The 16,340-nt window shown below is 41.8% G+C and overlaps 1 protein-coding gene across 1 annotated transcript in view; it reads left to right on the forward strand.

Moving 5' to 3' along the window:
- LOC122814351 (discoidin, CUB and LCCL domain-containing protein 1-like) overlaps nt 1-16,340 on the forward strand; it is a 1,191,124-nt gene that overhangs the window by 909,053 nt on the left and 265,731 nt on the right. The gene's annotated exons all lie outside the window — the stretch shown is intronic.

Here is a 16,340-nt window from a genome sequence, read left to right on the forward strand (position 1 = left end):
ATACAGCTGCAGTAATCACAGATGGGTTCTCTGCCGTCAGGCGGGTCCTCGGTCGGCCGAATTCCAAAGTCTAGGTCCGGCGTCGGTTGTTGTCGCTTTCTTTCCTGACGTCAGAGCGACAGGGGTATACAAGACACAGCCGACGCCATTTTCTTTAGTCTTTTTTGCCGCGCGGTGCCCGAAGCAGAAGCAGTTCGCAAGTGCCGGTCGGCCAGCTGCTGAATTTACGAAAAATTGGAAACCGAAGTCTTCTTTAAAGCTAAGTACCCCGTTGGGGAAACTTTTCTTGCCTCAGACCGATGTCAGACAAAGTTAACAATTGTATTTCTTGTGGGAAGCAAATACCACATAAGGATTTCCATTCCATCTGCATACCTTGTTTAGGCCCAGACCACGACATCTCGGGCTGTCGGTTTTGTGCTACTTTCAATAAACGCACTATTAAGCGTCGGGCGGAGTTCGCCCTACACTTTTTTGGTAAAGCCTTTGATTATAAAATGTCGTCGGAGACTCCGACTACCGTTTTGTCCAAAAAACGCAAGGACAAGGACCGACACGCGAGGCCCGCGGTCTCCACCGACACCACGCCAAAACCGGCTACACGTGGTATGGTTCTGGCGAGACACCTACGCAGCCCCTGACTACCGACGACTCTTCTTTGGCGGTGTCCTCTGTAACCGAGACCGCAGGTACCTCGGCCCATACCCAGACTACAACCACCGAAGCCACTGTGAGTGTTGAGCCTCCTAATGTGGACAGATCCACTTCCACCCATGGTGTCTTTAGACCCTCATCTTCATTTTCTATAAAGGCCTTTACTAAGTCCAAATCAGCCATGCATCCCAAGAGGCCTGTTGCACAGGGCCCATCTCCAGGCCCCATGCCTAAAAAGCAGATGCTAAAAATGGCTGAGGATTTAATTACTCTTATCAGGGGTTCCCAACCCCCTCCAGACAAGAGACCCAGAGTGGAGGAAGATTCCCCCTCTTCTGACCAGGGCTCCATTTTTTCAGAACATTCTGATGTAGAGGAACACTCGTACTCCCCTTTTGAAGATTCTGATGCAGAGCAGTCCATTCCTTCTGTATCTCCCCCAGAGGATTTTTCTTTTGGGGAAACATTGCACACCTTGAGGGAACGCTTCCATTGGGAAGGCCAAGACTTTTCTGATTCTAAGAAAAGACTTAGGGAATTTCTTTTGTTACCTCAACACAGACCTCTGGCGATACCTCCTGTCTTGGACATACTTGATGATGTTTACTCGGAGGCTTGCCTTAATCCGGATTCCCTGCCTCCTGCCCCAGTCAAGCCTGATAGGTACTACAGAGTTCCTAACTCTCACCAATTTCTTTACAAAAGCCATAATGCTGACCCTGAAACCATTTCTCAAGGCCCCAAGGGAATGAAGGCCTCTACTGCTAAGAATCCACTACCTTCCGAAAGAGAGTCTAGATCCTTAGAAAGGTGGGGAAAAAAGGTATATACCTCGGCCACCCTAGCCACGAGGGCCTTAAATTGCCAGTTCCATATGCTTAAATATCAGCAGTTTCTGTTATCACAATTAAGAAATAAAATGTCTCAACCTGAACAACCAGATTTGAAGGAGTTGCGCAGGATATGATCCATAGTGCAGAACAAGTGGGTAAACACACCTTACAATGTGGCTATGATGCCCTAGAGGCCTCAAGTAGAGCTGCTGTGACAGGATCAGTCATTCGTAGACATGCCTGGCTTAGGGAACAAACCTTGCCTGACCATGTTAAAGCTAAACTACTAGATGCTCCTTTACAAAAGGATGTACTATTTGGTACTAATGCTGAGGAGATGCTATGGAAAATGGAAGAAAAAGCTAAATCTATGCAAACTGTCAAAGCTTTTCTACAGGTTCAACCACCACGTTTTAGCAGAAATTGGCCTTCAAAAAACTGGTCCTTTCCAGCCACGGACAAGCCACAAAGAGGTAGATACAGGCGCACAAGGGGCAGAGGACAACCTCAAGGATCATATAGAGGCAGATATTGGCAAACTCCAGCACCAAGAGGTGGCGAAGACAGTGCACAACAATACAGGAAACAAACCCAATGACTTCCCCCTTTTCATGCCAAGCAAGTCTCAGCTGACAGCACCCTTGGGAGGAAAGCTGGCATTATTTACAAGAAATTGGCATATTATCACAACAGACAAATGGATCCTGGACATTATAAACAGAGGCTACAGATTTCATTTTCACACTCTTCCAAAAATGAGAACCTGCCACACAATCAAAGGGCAGAGGCTCAAATACAAATTTCAAAGCTTATGGACATGAAAGCTATTCAAGAGGTACCTACTCACGAACAAGGTCAAGGTTTTTATTCCAGACTTTTTCTGGTACCAAGGAAAGGAACCGATTGGAGACCCATTTTGGACTTATCCATCCTAAACACATTTCTACTCGTACCAAAATTCAAGATGCTCACATTACAGCAGCTTCTTCCCATGCTGGGCAAGGAGTTTTGGCTGGTAACATTGGACCTCAAGGAGGCATACCTGCATGTCCCAATCAGACAAAGCTGCAGAAGATACCTCAGATTTCTTGCAGGTTCAATCCACTGTCAATTCTCTGCATTGCCCTTTGGCTTATCTACTGCACCCAGAGTATTCACAAAGTGCCTGGCAACAGTAATTGCCTACTGCAGACTTCAAGGGATACAAATTTACCCTTATTTGGACGACTGCCTGATCCAAGCGGACAGCAAGCACATACTTCTGGAACATCTGGCTTATGTAACACGGTTATTGAATTCTCTGGGATACACAGTCAACAAAGAAAAATCCAGGCTAACACCATCTCAGAAAATAACTTTCCTGGGTGTCAACTTGGAAACAAACACCCAGATGGCCTATCTTATGCCAGAAAAACAGGGGCAACTAACTCAGTACTTCAAAATACTAGCAAATTGTACCAGGCTCACTGCAAGGAAAATCCTGCAGGCTCTGGGCTTCATGGTATCTTGCATTCTTTTAATCCCATGTGCAAAGTTGCATATGAGGAAACTTCAATGGTACCTAAAAAACCTATGGTCTCAACACAGCCACAGTTTGGAAACAATAATACCAATAATCCCATGTTTGCAAAAGGAATTTCTATGGTGGGCCCAAGCATGCCAAACAAACACAGGCCTTCCATTCTGCAAGCCTCAAGCAAATCAAGTCATCACAACAGACGCCTCAGACTACGCCTGTGGGGCGCACATGACAGACAGGTGCATTCAGGGCAAATGGTCCCAAAAGGAAAAGCACCTCCACATCAATCAAAAAGAAATGCTAGCAGTGATAAATGCAATTACAGCTTTCAAGGACCTCCTGCATCCAGGGCAATTATTGATAAGAACAGACAACACCACAGTAATGTGGTACATAAACAAACAAGGTGGAACACATTCATACCCCCTGTGCAGGCTAGCCATGTCACTTTGGAACTTGGCTCTGGAATGGCAAATCGAACTACAAGCACAGTACTTGCCAGGATTGGAAAACACGCTGGCAGACAATCTAAGCAGAAATATGACAGACCCACACAAATGGAAGTTGCATCCTCAAGTGTTTACAAAGATAATCCAAGCGTGGGGAAGGCCAGACATAGATCTCTTCGCCTCCCACAGGAATCATCAATTAAAAAGTTCTGTTCAAGGACCTTTCATCCAAAGGCCTGGAGAGTGGACGCCCTTTCTTTCAGTTGGGCAGCATGGACAGTTTACGCTTTCCCACCTTTGCCTCTTCTGACCAAGGTGCTCTTGAAAGCAAGAGCAGACAGACCGAAGATGATACTGATTGCTCCAGACTGGCCAAAACAACACTGGTACCCACTCCTGAGGAGCCTAACACATACTCCTCCCTGGACCCTACCTCTAATGCCTCTTCTACTGACTCAGCACAGCTACAAAACTCTTCACAGTCAGCTGAAAACACTCAATCTGGCTGCATGGAAAATTCCTTAACACCACAACAGACCCTACTCTCCAAAGAGGTGCAGGATGTCATTTTGGTGGCCAGAAGGCCATCTACTAGAAAGGCTTACTCCGCAAAATGGAAACTGTTCTGCGCTTGGAATGAGAAAAAAGGCCAGGATCCTAGAAAACTGAATTTGCCTCAGATACTACAGTATCTAGGTGAGCTGTTGAACAGTGGACTTTCATTTTCCTCCATCAAAATTCATGCCTCAGCCATTTCTGCAGAATACAACACTGATCCACCTTTATTCTCTCACCCACTTTTAAGACAGTTCCTCAGAGGAGCTAAGAATATAAGACCTCCAAGGAAACAACCAATACCAGCCTGGGATCTTAACTACATTCTAGAAAAATTAACATTACCTCCCTTCGAACCAGCTGCCTCAACAGATTTGCAATATTTGTCCTGGAAAACAGCTTTCCTTCTGGCCATTACCTCAGCTCGTAGGGTTTCGGAACTACAAGCCCTCATGGCTGTGCAGCCCTTTCTCATCTTCCATCAGGACAGGGTTTCCCTACGAACCAACCCGTAATTCATGCCTAAAGTGGTATCCAGGGTAGCTTTAAATCAGGCCATACACTTACCTACCTTTTACCCCAATCCTCAAAACAAAGGGGAAAGGCTGCTACACTCCTTAGACATCCATAGACTGCTACGTTATTATTTGGACAGAACAAAGCCTTTCAGGAAATCAGAACAACTTTTTGTGTCCTATGCTGTAGGAGCTCAAGGGAAGCCAGTTTCCAAACAGGCAATTTCAAAATGGATAGGCCATTGCATACGGTTTTGTTACTCCTTTCATGGAAAATCTGTTCCTACAGGCATCAGATCCCACTCCACCAGGGCCACAGCTACCTCTACAGCCTTCCTCAGAGGTGTTCCTACCAAAGATATTTTGGAGGCAGCCACTTGGAGTTCTGTGCATACCTTCACAAAACACTACCACCTGCCTTTATACTCCAAAACTAGAGCAGGCTTTGCCACTGCTGTGTTGCAGGGCATTCTGGCTCCTCCCAGTTCCACCTAGTGCCTACCACCCTGTGCGTAGCTTTGGGATTCTACCCATCTGTGATTACTGCAGCTGTATGCACGATGAACATAGTACAGTTTTGTACCTACCATAAATGTAGATGTTCGAGTGCTAATACAGCTGCAGTACAGGTTTCCCTCCCTCCTTCCCCTCTTGGTAAAGGCCTAGGGGCTAACTCCTCCTCATACAACCTGATTGGGTTATCCTTCTATGGTATTTTTGCTTTCAACTAGTGAGTTTGATTATATTGCATTGCATGAATATATAGATAATTTATATATTGCCTTCCTTCTGGGGGCACATGACATCTGGGGCAAGAAAGACTGAAGAAAATGGCGTCGGCTGTGTCTTGTATACCCCTGTCGCACTGACATCAGGAAAGAAAGCGACAACAACCGACGCCGGACCTAGACTTTGGAATTCGGCCGACCGAGGACCCACCTGACGGCAGAGAACCCATCTGTGATTACTGCAGCTGTATTAGCACTCGAACATCTACATATATGATAGGTACAAAACTGTACTTTCTCTGCACTGCCATTTGGCTTTTCTGCTGCTCCCAGGGTATTCAAATGCTTGGCCCCAGCTGTAGCATTCTGCAGACAGAGAAATATACAGATTTACCCTTACCTGGATGACTGCCTTATTCGGACCAACAGCAAAGAAAAGTTGCTCCAGGATCTTCTGTCAAAAAAACTCCTAACTTCCCTAGGGTTCACCATCAATGAGAAAAAAATCAAAGGAAAATTGTTTTCCTGGGAGCTGTGCTAGACACAGCTATCCTAATTGCCTTCCTAGTCCCAGAAAAGCAGAGTTTCCTGCCTCTCTACTTCACCCAACTGGCTTTGCGAAGTCACCTCACTGCGAAGTAGGTTCCTGCAAGCCTTGGGATACATGGCATCTTACATCCTTCTCCTCCCTCTCTCCAGGCTTTACATGAGAAAGCTTCAGTAGTACTTAAAGAACCTTTGGTGTCAGCACGCAGTCTCTAGATACCACTCTCCCACTGGTCCCTTGCATAAGGGACGAATTTCTCTGGTGGGCAGAGGCCTGTGCCATTAACAAAGGTCTTCCCTTCATCCTCCACCCTTCTGGCCAGACAATCACCACCAACGCCTCAGACATAGCTTGGGGCACTCACCTAGCAGGCAGGTATACCTAAGGCCTTTGAAGTGTTTAGCAACTTCACTTGCATATCAACCAGAAAGAAATGATGGCAGTGCAAAAACGCTCTGACTTCCTTCCAACCCAATCTTAGGCCAGGGGTCCTCCTTATAAAAACAGACAGCACCACAGTAATTTGGTACATCAACAAGCAGGGGGACACCCAATCTTACCCCCTGTGCAGGTTAGTCATGAGTCTGTGGTTTACAGCCACCTCCATGGGGGCTGCACCTAATTGCCCAAATACTTACCAGGGATCAGCAACATACTGGCAGACTACCTAATCAGAAACTTACTGGACCCCCATGAATGGCAGCTCCACAGAGAAATATTTCTGCAAATCACCCAGGAGTGGGGGACCCCAGAGGTGGACCTGTTTGCCTCGCACCTCAATCACCAGCTACACAAGTTTTGTACCAGGGGGCATCACCTGCTAGCATGGAAAGTGGATGCCTTGACCTTCCCCTGGAGCTTCCTCTTTGTGTACTTATACCCTCCTCTGTCCCTTCTTCCCAAGATTCTGATCAAAATAAGAGAGGAGAGGCCAAAGGCCATCCTCATCGCTCCAGATTGGCCCAGACAGCATTGGTACCTCTTACTATGCAGTCTGACTTTACAGTCCCTAAAGCTGCTTCCTCTACGCTCATACCTCTTGACCCAGGAGAGGGGGAAGCTACTGCACCCAGACTTGCAGACTCTCAAACTTTCAGCATGGCTCATACACTAAAAGCTAACAAGAAGTCACTGTTAAGCAAACAGGTCCTGGACATCATCACAGAGGCCAGAAGGCCCAACTCAAGATAATCTTATGCAGGAAAATGGAAAAGATTCTGCTCTTGGAAACGATCAAAAGGGGGCAGTACCTCCCAACTTTCCATCCCTCTCATCCTAGATGACTTAGCAGAGCTGCTCAATAGTGGCCTCTCCTTCTCCTCTATTAAAATCCATGCCTCGGCCATTTATGCCCATTATGATTCAGACCCACCCCTCTTATCTCATTTTTTGATTAAGCAATTTCTCAGCGGGGCTTCTAATATCAGGCCTCCCAGAAGACCTCCTACTCCACCCTGTGACCTGAATTATGTGTTAGAGAAACTAACCTTACCTTCTTTCATACCTGCCGCTTCAACAGAATTGAAATACCTCTCCTGGAAGACTGCCTTCCTACTAGCTATCACCTCAGCCAGAAAGGTCTCGGAACTTCAAGCTCTCATGGCTGTTGAGCCCTTCATAATTTCCCATGCAGACAGAGTCTCCCTGAGGACTAATCCCTCATTTACGCCCAAGGGTGGTATCTGATGTGATCCTTAACCAGGGCATACACCTTCCCACCTTCTTTCCCAACCTTCAAAACAAGGGGGAAAGAATTCTACACTCACTATCTGGACCGCACTAAGCCATTTAGAAAAACTGACCAGCTTCTTGTAAGCTTTGCCCCAGGAGCAGAGGGGAAGCTCATCTCCAAACAAACCATATCCAAATGAATAAAGCACTGTATCCATTTTTGCTACAAACTACATGGGAAAACCATCCCTAGGTCAGTCCGTACCCACTCCACTAGGGCAACCTCTACTTCCACTGCCTTCCTCAGAAGAGTACCTACCAGGGACATATTGGAAGCGGCCACCTGGTCCTCTGTCCATACCTTTACAAAGCATTACCACCTTCCTCTCTTTTCAAGGGTTTGCCTCTGCAATTCTGGAGGGCCTCCTGACCCATACCTTGGACTCTATCTGTCCTTCCACCCTTTACCTCAGCTTTGGGAATCCTCCCACAGGTGATGACTACAAAAGTGAAACATGAAGAACATAGTACAGTTGTGTACACTTACCATAAATGTAGATGTTCGAGTGTATTCACTGTTGCAATCTTCATTTTCCTCCCTCCATCCCCCTTTTCACATCTTCCCCTATTGGGACACATGCTTCCCAAGGTGGCTCTTAGCCACCAAGACCACCTCTCTCTTTTCCCTTGTGCTTCTGATGGGTTAGGGCAAGAAAAACTGATGTAATGACGTCGGCTGCCTTGCTTTATAGTACTGACGACCTGATGTCAGACTACAGGCGACAGCAGCCGGTGCACAAAAACATTGACTCTGGTATTCTGGCCGGCTGAGGGCTACCACAGCAGGGATAACCCACAGGTGATGACTGCAGCAGTGAATACATTCAAACATATACATTTATGGTAAGTGTATGCAACTGTACTTTTCTATAGCTCATCTGCACATGGGAGTTCTTCAGTGGATTCTAGCGGTTCAATGGACCCTCCTTTCTTATCCTCTATGCCATCTGATCAGACTTTCTTGAAGTATGTAAGGAATGTCTTCTGTGGTGGCTTTCAATCACACGTTGTAGAATAGGTTTGTCCCTTTATCCTTCCTCCCCTGAAGGTCATGGTGACCACAGATGCCTCCCAGCTTGGGTGGGGGGGGGCAATTCCTGGGTCAGACTGTCCAAAGCAGCTGGTCCCCTTTATAGACCAATTTGCACATAAATGTCCAGGATATTATAGCGGTGCTGCTAACGTTGCAAGTCCTTTATACCTCTCTTCCATCAGGGACCATTGCAATTCAGATAGACAACATGCCAGTTGTTTGGTACATCAACAAGCAGGGATGAACAAACTCTCATCTCTTGTGTCGAGAAGCCATGAGTTCATGGCAATGGGCGATATCCTCCAGCCACTTTCTAGTGACAGCATAAATTCCGTGGAAGTCAAACATTCCTGCGAACAGGCTCAGCAGGACCATTCTGACGCCTCACAAGTGGTCTCTGAATTCATCAGTGGCAGACATGATCTTCCAGAAATGGGGTCTGCCTTGCTGCGATCCCTTTGCGTCTCCTTCAAACATCAAGCACAGCTAGTTCTTTGCCCTGATCCTTTCTCATGGACAGTCACTGAGAGATGCTTTAGTCCGTGCTCGGCCCCCCAGTCTGTTTTAAGCTTACCTCCCTCTCATTCCCAAGTTTCTGCAGAAAGGTCAGAGGTTGAAGAGCAAAGTTATCCTCATTGCTCCCGTTTGCATTTGACAAGTGTGGTTTCCTGTCCTCTGGTCTCATCTAGTGTGTCCACCATGGACTCTGAATCCTACTCCAGACCTCCTCTCTTATCCCATGGGACATCCTCACCCAGATGTACCCAACCTAAAGTTGACCACTTGGTAATGCAATTCCATTGATGGCTAGAAATCCAGGACTTTCTTCCTCAGTTAGGGAGATTTTAGTAGCTGCACAAAAACCTTTCACCAGGAAAACATGCATTACAGCAAGTGGAGGACATTTTCTGTTTTGGCCACCAAAACCAACTGGATCCTTTTACAGCTCCCATTTCTACTGTGTTAGATTTTTTTTTAAGTCCATTTTTCATAATGTAGCTAGATTTTCCACTGTCAAGGTGCAACTGGCAGGTATCTTGAACTTTTCATGTTGAGGGAAATTCATTACCTTTGGCCTCTTCCAAGCTGTTTAAGACTTTTCTCAAAGGCACCTTTCTTCTTCCTCCTGTTCAGGATCCCACTCCCCCTTGGGACCTTACCATTGTCTTACAAGCATTGGTTGTGCCTCCTTTCGAACCAGCAGCAAAGGTTGATTTGAAGTTTTTGTCTTGGAAGACTGCTTTCTGAGTAGCTATCATTTCAGCTAAAAGATTGTTTGAACTTCAAGCGTTATCTATCAAAACACCCTATTTGGTCTTTCACAAAGATAGTTACGTTGTGCACCAATCCTTGCTTCCTGCCCAAGGTTGCTTCTGAGGCTAATATTAATCAGGTAATAAATATTCCAGTGTTCTTCCCTAATTTCCAAAACAGAGGAGAGTGCAAAATCCATATTCTGAATGTGCGTAGACAATTTAAGTTTTTATTTGGATAGGACTAAACACATCAGATAGTCTGACCAGCTTTTTTTCTTATTCCAAAACTAAATTTGGGAAACCAATTTCCAAAGTTTCTCTGGCAAATTGGATTACAAGCTCTATTTCTCTGGTGTACTCCAGTAAAGGGATTCCCTTACCTCTACCCATCAAAGCTCATTGCACTAGGTCAGTATCCACCTCCGCTGCCTTCTGGTCTAGAGTGCCCATTGCTGATATTTGTTCTGCACCTACTTGGTCTAATTCGCATACCTTCATATCCTACTAAATGTTGGACATTATTTCCGGGAACAGGGCCTCCTTTGGTTCTGCTGTTCTCCAGAGTATCCTTCCTTAAGGGCCTCCCAAGATTTATGTAGCTGGGACCTCTGTCCCACAGGTTGAAGACCAAATGAAAACAACTTCAGATGAAGAAGTTATGTACTTATAATGTTCCATCTGAGTTGTTGCTTTTTCATTTGGTCTTCAACCTTCTCTTCCCCCACCCCCCTTCCACATTATTTCTTTCTGGAGACCTGGGGGGAACAGATATTCAGCTGAACTGATAAAACTGCAAAAATCAGAGGTCGAAATGAAGAAAAGGCTCACTGATTAAGCAACAGCTTAAGAAGGGTTGTTTTAAAAAAATGGTAGTTGGAGGACAAAGCACACAGGGAAAACCTGAGGTTTTCTGCTGTACCAGAAAAACTGGAAGTAATAGACTGCATTGATTTTATGAAACCACAAATAAACATCTGGACTAGTATTCCACAGGAGGATTTGTTAATTGAAAGGGCTCATTGTGTTTATGCTCCAAACATGGTCATGAGAAAGCAGCCAAGACCTGTATTACTAAGAATACAGTCATACCAGCAGAAGGTTGATCCTGATAAAACTATGGCAAAAGGGCAAATTTTATTACAAGTTGGAGATGGTAAAGTAATTGTGTAAAATGATTATTCATTGTAAACCAGGCAAAAGAGAAGCAAAGCTATCCCAGCAATCAGGGAATGCGGAGAGGCAGGTGTGAGATTCATGCTATTGTATCCAACTGTCTTGAGTATTTTTATTTTGAGGGCCCAAGTCATCTTTACACTACAGGCTAAGGAGGAAACATGAATGCTTACCCAACAAAAAGTGAGCCAACAAACAGGAGACGACTCTGCTGCTCAGTCTTCTGATAGTAAAGCTCATAGTGAGCTTTGCCAGTGTTCCAAAAGAAATGTGCCAGTGTTCTAAAAGAAAATGCTTGTGAGACAAAAAAATCACAGTAGCTGACTAGAAGAAGAGCATGGGGTTGTGAGATAGAGATGAACAGGAAATAGACAAACAACACAAAAATTAGTCAAAAGATAGCTTTGAAAGAAAGAGTAAATACTGGACTTTTGTTGACTTGGTTAAACTTGTGGGTGAACTGAAGAGCATATACAGCACTTCATGTCATTAATGTTTGGAAGGACACTAAGTGGGGGGAGTAACCATAAATAAAACATTTTTTTCTTAGCAGTATTTCCATAAAAGATTTCATGGTGTAAATTGCATGTTATATAATAAAGCATTTCAGTTATTGCTGTGAAGTGATAAAGATACTAAAGTAAGAAAGAACCTTTTTTTTAGTTTTAAAAAATTACATTTGAAATTTAAAAAGAGTAGAAAGGCTGGACAGAAGTATGTTTAAGTTAATATGCAATGATCTTGGGTTGCAGAAATAGGAGGTGGAGTGCAAAAATGCCCAGATTCTAATACATGTAGAGTTAATATGTTTTCTCTTACTTTTGCATAGTTGAATGTTTGGAATAAGGCCCTTGGCTTAATCTAACACATTATTTTGTGTGTGCAGGCAAGTAAATAAGGGAACACTGAAAGTAATGGCAAGTTTTCATTTAAATGTCCATTTTGAGATGTTTGTAGCTCATAGCAGATGCACATTTTATTTTTAGGTTTCCATGGACAAAAGCTGCAATAAAAGCCAGAGCACTTTAAGGCTAAAAATTAGTTTACTGAAAACATGCAAACTTTTTTCCACATCTGGGAAGGGAATAAAGATAAGATAAGGACAGACAGCACCTAGTGTAAGTAGGAGCACAGGCTGTAACATGCATTTTCCCATGAATTACCTTAGTTTTAGGTTAGATTTTGCCTGTGTGCAGCTGTTACTTTGGTAAGATTGTTCCTGTCAGAGGGGTTAACTTCATTATTTAAAGATGTGTAAATAGTTTTGTGAGTTGTTTTAAAACAATAGGTTATAGGAAATGGAGAAGACAAAAACAACTGTATAAAAGATCAAACTGCCAAACTTTAGTTGATACATGTAACACAAAAGGTGGAAATAGACCTTTAAAAAAGTTGTCCTATATAATAGGTGGGAATAATGACTTATCATAATGACTACACCAAACATATTTCTGAACGTGAATGGCCTTACAGGTATAGGCAAAAAGGGAAAAAAGTATTGAATTAAGAAATGCAGAGGTCAAATAGCAATGCTGTAAGAGACACAGTTGGAAGGAAATGAGCATGTGAAGTTGATGGAGAGAACTTCAGGAGGGATGTTTATAGAGTTTTAGGGGCAAAGGAAAAGGGGGAGTACTTATGCAAATTTCTAGAGGAGCTCCAGTAGTGATAGAAGAGCGGGAAAAGATAATAATGGTAAATTTGTGGTAATAAGGGGCTACTGGCAAGGGAGGAGGATCACACTGGCATCTATATTCCACCTAAAACTGAGATTATGAAACTTAAGAAAATTTTGGGAGAAATAATTTGCTTTTCAGCAGGGAATATTACTTAAAAGTGGGGACTGGAATTTGATTTGCAACAGTGAGTATGTATCTGGGGGACCTAGAAGGGAAAATGCCATAAAACAAAATAGATTTGTAAAGACATTTATGAAAATATTAGGTAAGGAAGACGTGAATTCATTAGTAGGAACTCTGAGAGAATTTACATAATGTTCCCCAAGGTACAATAACTGAGGTAGACTAGACAAAAATATATTTCACAGGAACGTGCATTTAATTGAAAGCTTCAATACCCGTCCAATAGCTATACAAGATCATGCACCAGTAACAACTAAGATAAAAAAAAATGCAGAGTAATCAAATAAGACACTGGAACTTCCCCACCTACCTATTAAAAAGAGAGGAAATTAAGGAATGGGTAGTGGAAATTATTCAAGAGTTATTAGGGAAGACAGAAATTTCTTCAGAAGTTGAAGGTAATGAGCAGGATAAAATGAAGGTGGAGTTTAAGGTAGAAGTAAAAGAAAGAGACTTGGTTAAGAAGTAACATGAATTATTTAGAGGGGCTTTCAAAGGTTAAAGTATTGTAGAATAAGGGCAGAACAAGAAGTGTAATTGCAGAATGCTAAAGAGAAAATAAGGGAGTATCTAGGTAATACGCACAAGTTTAAAAATATTACTGTTAAGCAACTGTTTTTTGACCATTCTAGAGCACAAAATCTTTTAGCACAGTGACTTGGGCAGCAGAAAATGGAAAGGGTTGTTGCCAATCTTGGATAGCCTGTAGCAACGAAAAATAACCAGAGATCCTGTAGAGGTTTTAGAGAGATTTCAGAAATTTTATGGAAATTTGTATAAAACAGTGACATGGGGAAATCCATAAATATTTCCATTTATGTTGTTTCTTGAAGACTTAAGTATGCCAAGGTTAGATGTAGATGAGGCTCAACAGTAGCAGTTAATGTAGAAGGAGATGAGATAAAAACAGTGACCTACAGTCAATATGCAGGAAATTCTCCAGGAATAGATACTATTCCTGTGGAAGTTTTGAGACTAGGAGGGGAAAATAGTGTTAAAAATCTGAAAAGCTTTATTTAACAGTGCGGTCCAGGCAGCAGCAGGTGTCAGCCAATACAAATGTTTAATTTAAAAGTTCACCACAAGCGCTTTCACCCTGACAATACAGGGCTTTATCAAGTGTGAATACAAGTGTAAAATCCAATCAATATATACTCACATTCATAAAAAAGGCGCCAAAAATTAAAGAAACACTTTAAAAACATAATAAATATTACAAAAGAGCCCACTAGTGGATGTTATCAAAACCACATTTTAAGATAATCCCTATGAATTTCACAACACATTATATATTATACATTTATTACAAGTGTTTAATCAAAAGTTATTATGTATAAACATAAAAAACTTTTAAAAAATACTAACACAAAACACAGGAAGTGTAAGATGTTTTGAAACATTACAGTTTTTCACTTTTCTTTTTTAAAAAGGGCTTAATGGAAATATGGTCATTTAACCCTGGGGGTTGTGATGCATTAATTTTCAACTGCCAAAAAGTTTCCCTGAATCCTAACCAATTTTCCCAATCTCCCCTCCTAGGGGTCTACACATACCTGTTCCACGTACCTGTTCCAAAATCCCAGAAAGAAACCCTACATGACTGGGTTCCATATGCAAATGCCTGTACAGTGCACTGTTCAAGTGTTTCTTCTTAATGTAAGTGTGCTCGTAAATTGACTTTTTTAGTGCCCTTTCCGACTTTCCAACATAAAATGCTGTGGACAATCCTTACAAAAGGCTATGTATACTATACCCCTAGTCATACAATTATCTTTCCTGAAGTGTACTCTGCTTTTTGCGTAATTATCCAAAGTGCCGCCACTGTAATATACTTACAATAACCACATCTTCTAGTACCTTGGTCCACACTCCAACCATTAAGCCCTCTTTAAAAAAGAAAAGTGAAAAACTGTAACGTTTCAAAGCATCTTACACTTCCTGTGTTTTGTGTTAGTATTTTTGAAAAGTTTTTTATGTTTATACATAATAATTTTTACATTAATGAATGTCACAAATAAAAATCATCTTACAACATGACCGTGTGCATATATATATATATATATATATATATATATATATATACATACAGATACACACACACACCACACACACATATATATATATATATATATATATATATATATATATATATATATATATATATATACACACACATATATACATACATACACATACACACATATACATATGTTATACATTGATGTCAAATACCACAGGATATAGGTCATACAACATATCTATTTACACTATGTACATAGATGCTTTCATTGTTAATTCCACAGTTTTATAGACAATATATACATCCGTAATATCCAAGTAATTATTTAATATCTGAACTTGTATGTGTTCTTTGGTTCCATTATAGTGTATTTCTAAGTTGCTGTGTGATGAATTATGCTAATATGATGTTAAAGGTTTGTTCCCAAATTTCTCATGTTTTTGTTTCTTTTATCTATTACTATTTTATGAGCTAAAAGGTGTTGTATAGCTACTTGTTTAAAACCCTCCCAAGAGATATTTATCGTATCTAGCCATTTAAAAGCTATATACAGTTTCATTAGTAGGAAAATTGTTAAAAGTGTATTTGCTTGTTTTCTTGGGATGTTGGGTGGGAGAATGTGTAACAGAGTGAATTCCCAAGTTAATGTTGATGTTTGATAACCCGTTTTTGTAATTGTACCTTGAGAGAGTTCCAGAGTTTATAGACACATTTACAGCTCCAAAATACATGGATTAAGTCAGCTATCTGGTCCTTACAGTGTGGGCAGAAAGGTGATTTTGATGTGTTAAATTTGTGTAGGATTGCAGGTGTAAAATAAGCATTATTATTGATCATGAGCTGAGTGTATGCTAACTTTTTGAGGGGTAGAATCTTCAGTGTTAGATTGATTGCCTGGCTTATTTGCTGATCATCTATGGATGGTTTAATTTTTCTCCAGTAGTTAGAGAAGAGGAGGTCCTTCTGGTATTTGATTTCATTTATCATTTTATATGAATTGGTAATAGTTTTCTTTGTTGTGATAATAGTTTTCCAAAGCCTGCTACAAGTTTCTATGTCACTATTGGTCATAGTAATATTTTGGAGATAACTGGAACACAGTTCTTTGATTTGTCTTAGGATTATTATGTGTGATTTAGGGAGGTTTAAGTTGGTCTTCATTTCTTGTATTGAACAGTTAAGGTAGGGATAGATATCTTGGATTGTTTTATCTTTTAGTCTGGGAAAAGGGACTAAGTCCAGCATCTTATTGTTTATTTTTAAATTTGGGTTTTTATGAAGGGGTTGCAGTATTGTCATGGCATGTCTAAGGTTCAAGAATTGAAAGAGTTTTTGTGCTAGGTTGATAGAATGTTTTAAGGGCTGTATAATGTTATAAGTTTGTATTTCTTTCTGCTTCAGGAATGGAAGTGCTTTGGGATTGAAACCTAGAGCTTTAATATATCTATAATATATTGTCACCCAG

Source organism: Protopterus annectens, chromosome 1.part1, assembly GCF_019279795.1.
Source record: "Protopterus annectens isolate FY-2018-M chromosome 1.part1, PAN1.0, whole genome shotgun sequence".
Classification (NCBI taxonomy): Eukaryota; Metazoa; Chordata; order Ceratodontiformes; family Protopteridae; genus Protopterus; species Protopterus annectens.